Genomic DNA, 7,583 nt, shown 5'->3' with positions numbered 1-7,583 from the left:
CCTGCTAAGTAGTAGTAGTCAGATCAGATCAGATTTACGTTAAGGCTTTGCCTTTGAGACGGCGCCTCTATGTCTTTTAGTTTAGTGTGTTCCTTATTTTCAATAGTTTTTCTCTTTTCATCCACATTTGTTGTAGTACACTTTTCTTATTTTCAATATTGACTTCACAAAAAATGGAATTTTCCTAGTTGGTAGCGAAAATTTCCTTCTAAAACTGTTTCATTAGGAAGCTCAAATGATGACTGTGTCCCTTTGTTTGTAAATAAAAGTGGTATAGAGCATTTATTTACAGTAAAAATAAGGAATTTGAGAAATTATATACGAACTTGTTTAAAGAATTCGAACTAATCACAACAGAATAGACAGGTAATTAAGTCAGAGAAGGGGGGGGATATAGAAAACAAGTATGAATTGCTTAGCATAAAATAAGAGCTTTAAACAAAATATCTGAAATGGAGAGTCAGTGGATGATGATAATAAATTGTTTAGTGAAAGTTGTGAAAAAAGATCAATAAATGATATTGAAGTAATAGAGCAAGTAATAACCTGGGAATGTTGTTGGTAAACAAACGAAAATTAAATAACTCAAGTTTGGAAGTCAACAGAGGAATCACATAACGAATAATGTACTGCACTGTATATAAGGTTATTAGAAAATTAATGTTGAATAAAATCAAAGAAAAAAAATGATGAGAAAACAAGAAAAATTTGCAAGTACTTTACCTTTAGAGAATAGATCCAATTATAAAGAGTTGGTGGTCTCTTTATTATTATTATTATTATTATTACTTACTAAGCTACAACCCTAGTTGGAAAAGCAGTATGCTATAAGCCCAGGGGCTCCAACAGGGAAAATAGCTCAGTGCGGAAAGGAAAAAAGGAAAATAAAATATTCTAAGAAGAGTAACAACAATAAATATCTCCTATATAAACTATAAAAACTTTAACAAAACAAGAGGAAGAGAAATAAGATAGGAGAGTGTGCTCGAGTGTACCCTCAAGCAAGAGAACTCTAACCCAAGACAGTGAAAGGCCATGGTACAGAGGCTATGGCACTACCCAAGACTAGAGAACAGTGGTTTGATTTTGGAGTGTCCTTCTCCTAGAAGAGCTGCTTACCATAGCTAAAGAGTCTCTTCTACCCTTACCAAGAGGAAAGTGGCACTGAACAAGTACAGTGCAGTAACCCCTTGGGTGATGAAGAATTGTTTGGTAATCTGTGTTGTCAGGTGTATGAGGATAGAGGAGAATATGTAAAGAATATGCCAGACTATTCAGTGTGTATGTAGGCAAAGGGAAAATGAACCGTAACCAGAGAGGAGGATCCAATGTAGTACTGTCTGGCCAGTCAAAAGACCCCATAACTCTCTAGCGGTAGTATCTCAACGGGTGGCTGGTGCCCTGGCCAACCTACTACCTATAAAATCCCTAGCAAGAGGAAATTGGCTAATGAACAATTACAGTGCAGTAGTTAACCCATTTAACGAAGAATTGTGTGGTAATCTCAGTGTTAGGTGTATGAGGACAGAGGAGAATATGTAAAAAAATAAGCCAGACTATTTGGTGTATGTGTAGGCAAGGAAAAATGAGCCGTAACCAGAGAGAAGAATCCAACATAGCACTATGTGATATTAAATTTGGAGCAATTTCCTGAGTTATTTGTGACCTACAAATGAAGAAAAATAGGAAAAATGTAATCAAAGTACATGTGTCTTGAATTCATGTGTCTTAATCGATTCAATAAATTCCTTATAACTATACAATGAAAATAAGAAAATGTAGTGTAAAAGAATAAATACTTGATAATCAAAATGTTTTAAATGGAAGAACAGATTATCCAAGAACTAATTTTCTTGTTGGATCAAATGAGAAAAAAAAATAAAAGCTTCCAAATATTAAGGTTCGTGATAATAAGGGGTAGCTTACAACCCTTATTTCTTTTGCAAATTTAACATTATATTTTCTTCTCCCGTTTTAATTGTTTTAAAGAGAGCATGTCCAGTTTATCTTTGTAAATTCTAAAATATTTAAAACATAAACACAATTCTTATATTTTATACTCTAATTTTACCTAAGTTTTATATACTGTAGAATCAAATTCAACTTTGGTTTACTTGCATTTTCCGAAATATTTTTGACAATAGCGAAAACTAAAATTTTTATTGTTCTGAATATTTAAGCATATGATATATAAGATATATGTAAAACACATAGAAAATGTATATCAATATTGAAGTTGTTAGAAACATTACTATGCGTTGCTTCAGTGGCCAGGTTCAGGTTCAGGTTCTGGGGGTGAGGCATAGCCTTTACAACGGCGCCTCTGTGTCTTTTAGTTTTGTGTGTTCCTTATTCTCACTAGTTTTTCTCTTTTCATCCACATTTGTTGTAGTATACTTTTCTTATTTTCAATATTCTCTTCACAAAAAAGGAATTTTCCAACTGTTTGTGCACTATCTTCTTCGTATGGTTGTTGGAGCTCAATTGCTTTTATTCTTATATCACTAAACTGTGGACAATATAATATAAAGTGGTTAGCATTTTCTTCTACATCACAGAATACACAGTTTATATTTCCATCTTGGTGTCTGTTTCTTATATTCAAGCCCAATGAGTTTGTCCTTGCTCTGAATAATAAAATTGACGAAAATGTATTGTCATACACTTCCTCCTCCTTGATTTCACTTTTCCAGTTTTTATACAAAATTAAACTCTCCTAACACTCCATTTCACTCTTCCATTTGCTTGTGTCCCATTCTCTTGTTCTCTTCTTTATGTCCTCTTTCGTACATCTCTTGACTTCTCTCATCGCCATCCCACATTCTTCAGCATACTTCTTCACATGCATCCACCACTTCCTCTCTTTTTCTTCCATATCATTGACTATTGCTGTAAGTAGGTCCTTTTCTCCCTTAAAAATGCTATTAAGGTACCTCAGCTTACCATCCATTACCCTTGTTTTCATAGCAGATGCTCCTACATCCCCTCTCAAGGCTACAATTGCTGTATTCTTTACAGCCCCTAACATCCTTCTATACATTCAATTCTCTATTCTCTGCAACTTTTCTATTTCCGTTTCCGTTAAATTAATCACATTTGTTCCATATAATATAGAAGGTAGTGCTACACTTTTCCAGTATGTTTTCCCTATCAGTATCTTATTACAACTTTTTTCTATGATCGAATATGTAAGATTAGCTAGCTTTTGCGCCTTAACTATCATTTCACTTTTCTGTGTTTTGAACATATTCCTACCATCATCTACCTTGATACCTAGGTATTTAATATTGCTTACTACTCTTATTCCCTCTATATCATCTGGTTTCTCCTTCATATTATATATAAGTACGCTACTTTTGTCTCTATTTATGTCTAAACCACACTGCTTTCCTATATCTATCACTTTCCTTATGTTTAATTCAGCATCCTCTATATTCTCAGCAAGCACTAGGACATCATCAGCAAAAAATAATACTACTAGCTTTATAATATCATTTTTAAAACCATTACCTTCCTTTTCTACTTGTGTTATAATCTGATAAGTAATTAATTTGAATAATGTTGTAGAGGCAGTACAGCCTTGCTTTATTCCACTACTTACGCTCAATTTTTGTTCTACTCTTTCCCCTATGTCTAACGTAGTCGAGTCTCCCACATACACTTCAGCTATAGAGTTAATTATACTAGTATGTACTTTATATTGCTTTAATGTTTCTATCAGTGCTTCCCTTTTTATGGAATCGAAAGCTTTTTTGAAGTCTAAAGAGGCCACTATGAGTTTTTTCTTATTTTTGAAAGTTTCTTCGACCATGTATTGTAAGATGAATATATTATCCTCAATCCTTCCTCCTTCTGTAAATCCCGCTTGACTATCCTCTATGGCATTATTACTTTTTAGATGCCCTTCTATTTCATCCTTGATAAAAGCAATGTATATTTTATATGATACATTTGTGAGAGCTATAGGTCTCAATTCCTTTGCTGTTGGCTTGTTTTTCTTTTTTAACATTTTTGTTCTGGATTCTTTCCAGCTTTTGGGTTTTTCTTTGCTGGCTAGAAAAACCCAAAAGCTGGAAAGAGAGGACAAGCGCGAAAACACGTTGCACGTGAGCTCCTGTGTTATTTGATTTAAGTGAAGAAAATTAAGGACATAAAGGTGTTATGGGCTCAAAATCGAATATGGAAAATAAGGGCAAGACCGGAACGAAGCCGAAAGTGAAGATGGTGAGGAACGAGGATGTAGAAACCTCATCAGACGAAGAAATGGAAAGGGAACCGGCTGACTGTGCCATGTGCGACAGAGAGGTAACCAAGAAACAATATGGAATCGCCTGTGACTACTGTGAGTCTTGGTTCCACAATGGTTGTGTTAAAATTAGCAGGGAAGATTACAAAGTGCTGCAGAATAACAAAAGTCTCTCTTGGTTTTGTAGAGAATGTAGGGGATCATATAGGAATATGAAGGTTGAGTTTAAAAAGATGAAGGAGATTAATGATAGGCTAATGGATAGGCTGCAGGTACTGGAACAAGCAATAATAGAAATAAAGGACTCGATAGGTTCGGCACAGGTAGGACGGGTTAATATGCCTATAGAAGCCATCAGGGAAGAAGTTAGAGAAGAGGTTAAAGAGATAATGGAAAAGGAAAAGAGGAAAAATAATCTGGTAATACATAATGTCGAGGAATGCATAGAAGGAAGCACAGAGGAAAAACAAAGAAAGGATAAGGATAGGTGTGAGCGACTGTTCAAAGATAATATAGGGGTAACTGGAGTTGAAGTAGTGGAAACAGTCAGGTTAGGTAGGTTGGAAATAGGTAATAGACCAACTGATAGCCAAGAGGTTAGAAACCAAAGAAATAAACCTAAACCATTACTAGTAAAAATGAAAAGTGAAAGAGAGAAGTGGACAATTATAGGAAAGGCTAAGAACCTTAGAAATTGTCCAGAAACAAGAGAAAGTAGAATCTTTATAGCACCAGATCTAACGATGAGAGAGAGAGAGCAAGATAGGTGCTTAAGGGAAGAATTACAAACAAAGAGACAAAATGGTGAAGATGGATGGTTCATAAAGAAAGGAAAATTGCACAGAAGGGAAAATTTTCGTCGGAACGAGGAAGACACACAAGAACTTTAAGGAAAGAAGAAGAATATAAACACAAAATAAAAGAAAACTAAGATTTACTTGTTGAACATACAATGCTTAACAAAACAAAAACTGATGGAAGTTGAGAAGGAATTAAATAGTAGAAATGAACTTTTTTGCTTGACAGAAACACACCAAAAGTTAGATAGATTAAATTTAAGTAAGGGTGTTAAAAAAGTAGTAAATATGAGGAATATGGATGATAAAAAAGGAGGAGGTTTGATGATACTTTATAGAAATAGTGACAGTCTAGAATTGGAAAAGATAGAAACTAAAAGTAAAGACCTGTTGCATGTTAAGTGTAATGCTTATAAGCATACATTTAGATTATTGTTGGTTTATTTTTCAGCAGGGAATACTGAAGAAGACAAAAGTAGGGATAAAATAATAAAACAGAAATGTGAAAGAATTATTAGAAATCTAAATGAAGAAGAGGCATTGATGATATTAGGGGATTTCAACGGACATGTAGGATTTTTAGGTTACCAGAATTTAGACAGGAACGGGGAAATGATTCTCGATTGGATGAATGACCATGGGTTAGTCCTATTGAATGGAGATTTAAGATGTAAAGGTATATATACATGGGAAAGATTGCAACAAAAAAGTGTATTAGACTACGTACTAGTAAACGAACAAATGTATAAACACTTTAGGGAAATGATTATAGACGACGAAAAATTGAATTTTGACATCTCAGATCATAATCTGATCACTATAGAACTGGAATTCATGAGTGACCAGAACAAAAATTTTAATAAAGGAAGATGGGAGGAAGTAAAATACTTTAGGACAGATGAAAATAGTTTAAGAGAATATACAACAAGAGTAGAGGAAATTGTAAGAGATAGACAAATAGACAGAATAGAAGGAATGGATCTGATAATAAAAGAGGCTGCAGAAGAAAAATTGGCAAGAGTATATAAAAGGAGAGTTCTTGATGAAGAAAAGGTACACGAGCAACCCTGGATGAACGATGAAATAAGAAAAGGCATAAAGGAAAGGAAGGATTTAAACAGAAAGAAAAGAAATGAATCCAACATTGAAGTAAAAAATGTATTAGAAGAGAGATATGATCAAAAGAGGGAAGTGCAAGAAATGATAAAGAAGGAAATTACTAGATTTGAAAAAAAGGTAACAGAAGAAATAAAAATGGATAAAAATAAAAAACTCTGGGAGAATATTGATAGAATAAGGAACAGACAGAAAGCCCATGGCAAAGTTATACAACTTTATGGAGAACAAGGAAATAAGCTAAATAAGGAAGAAACAAAAGAGGAATTAATCAAGTACTGGAAAACTATATATTGTAAACATGAAAATAAAATAGACTCAGTTTGGAATGAAGAAAAACAGATAGAATATGAAAATGAAATAGCACATCAGGAAGATACAACAAGAATAGATGAATGTAATATCCCGGACATACTTAGGGAACACTATGACCTTGTAATGGTGACAAAAGGGAAAATAAAACCAATGAAAAATCCAAAAATCACAACAGAAAAAGTAAAGAATTGCCTGGGAAAATTAAAGGCAAAAAAAGCGGCAGGACCAGATGGCCTAAAACCCGAACTATATAAGGCACTAGGAAAAAGCAAAATATGTCTTGAAACCTTACAGAAATGTTATCAAAATGAGTTGGACGAAAAAGAAAAACCAAATATGTGGAAGAAGTCAAGAACAAAGATGATTGAAAAGAAAAGAAGGCCAATGGCAAAAGACTTAAGACCCATAGCTCTATTAAATATTTCTTATAAAATATTCATGATGATGGTGAAAGAGGAAATAGAAAACCACATAAGAATGAATAAAGAAGACAATGAATGTCAAGCAGGATTTACAGGTGGAGGCAGGATAGAGGACAATATCTTTATATTACAGTATTGTGTGGAAGAGAGCTATAGTAACAAGAAACCTCTAATAGTAACTGCGATAGATTTTAGTAAAGCATTTGACTCTGTAAAAAGGGAGGTATTAATAGAAGTTTTAAAAGAATATAAAATTAACACCAAAATCATAAGTGCAATTGCAAATATTTATCAAGGAGATACTACGGGCATTGACTTAGGAGAAGGTATAGAACAAGAAATGGAGGTTACAAGTGGAATTAAACAAGGTTGCACAGGATCAACTTCACTTTTTAAACTGATTACGTATATTGTCATGAAAAAAATAGAAGAGGAAGGAAACGGTTTCAGAAATCAATTAATGAAGATAGAATCATTATTTTTTGCAGATGATGCCTTAATAATTGCACAGGATATACATAATGCTAAGCGTAACATTCAGATATTAGTAGAAACTAGTAAAAAATGTGGGTTGGAAATTAATAAAGAGAAGAGTAATATTATGATTTACAATATGAAAGAAAAGCCAGATAACATAGAGGGAATCAATGTAGTAGAAAGTTTGACATACTTAGGAATAAAGCTAGA

Source organism: Palaemon carinicauda, chromosome 17 (genome assembly GCF_036898095.1).
Source record: "Palaemon carinicauda isolate YSFRI2023 chromosome 17, ASM3689809v2, whole genome shotgun sequence".
NCBI lineage: Eukaryota > Metazoa > Arthropoda > Malacostraca > Decapoda > Palaemonidae > Palaemon > Palaemon carinicauda.
This window is presented reverse-complemented; position numbering follows the sequence as displayed.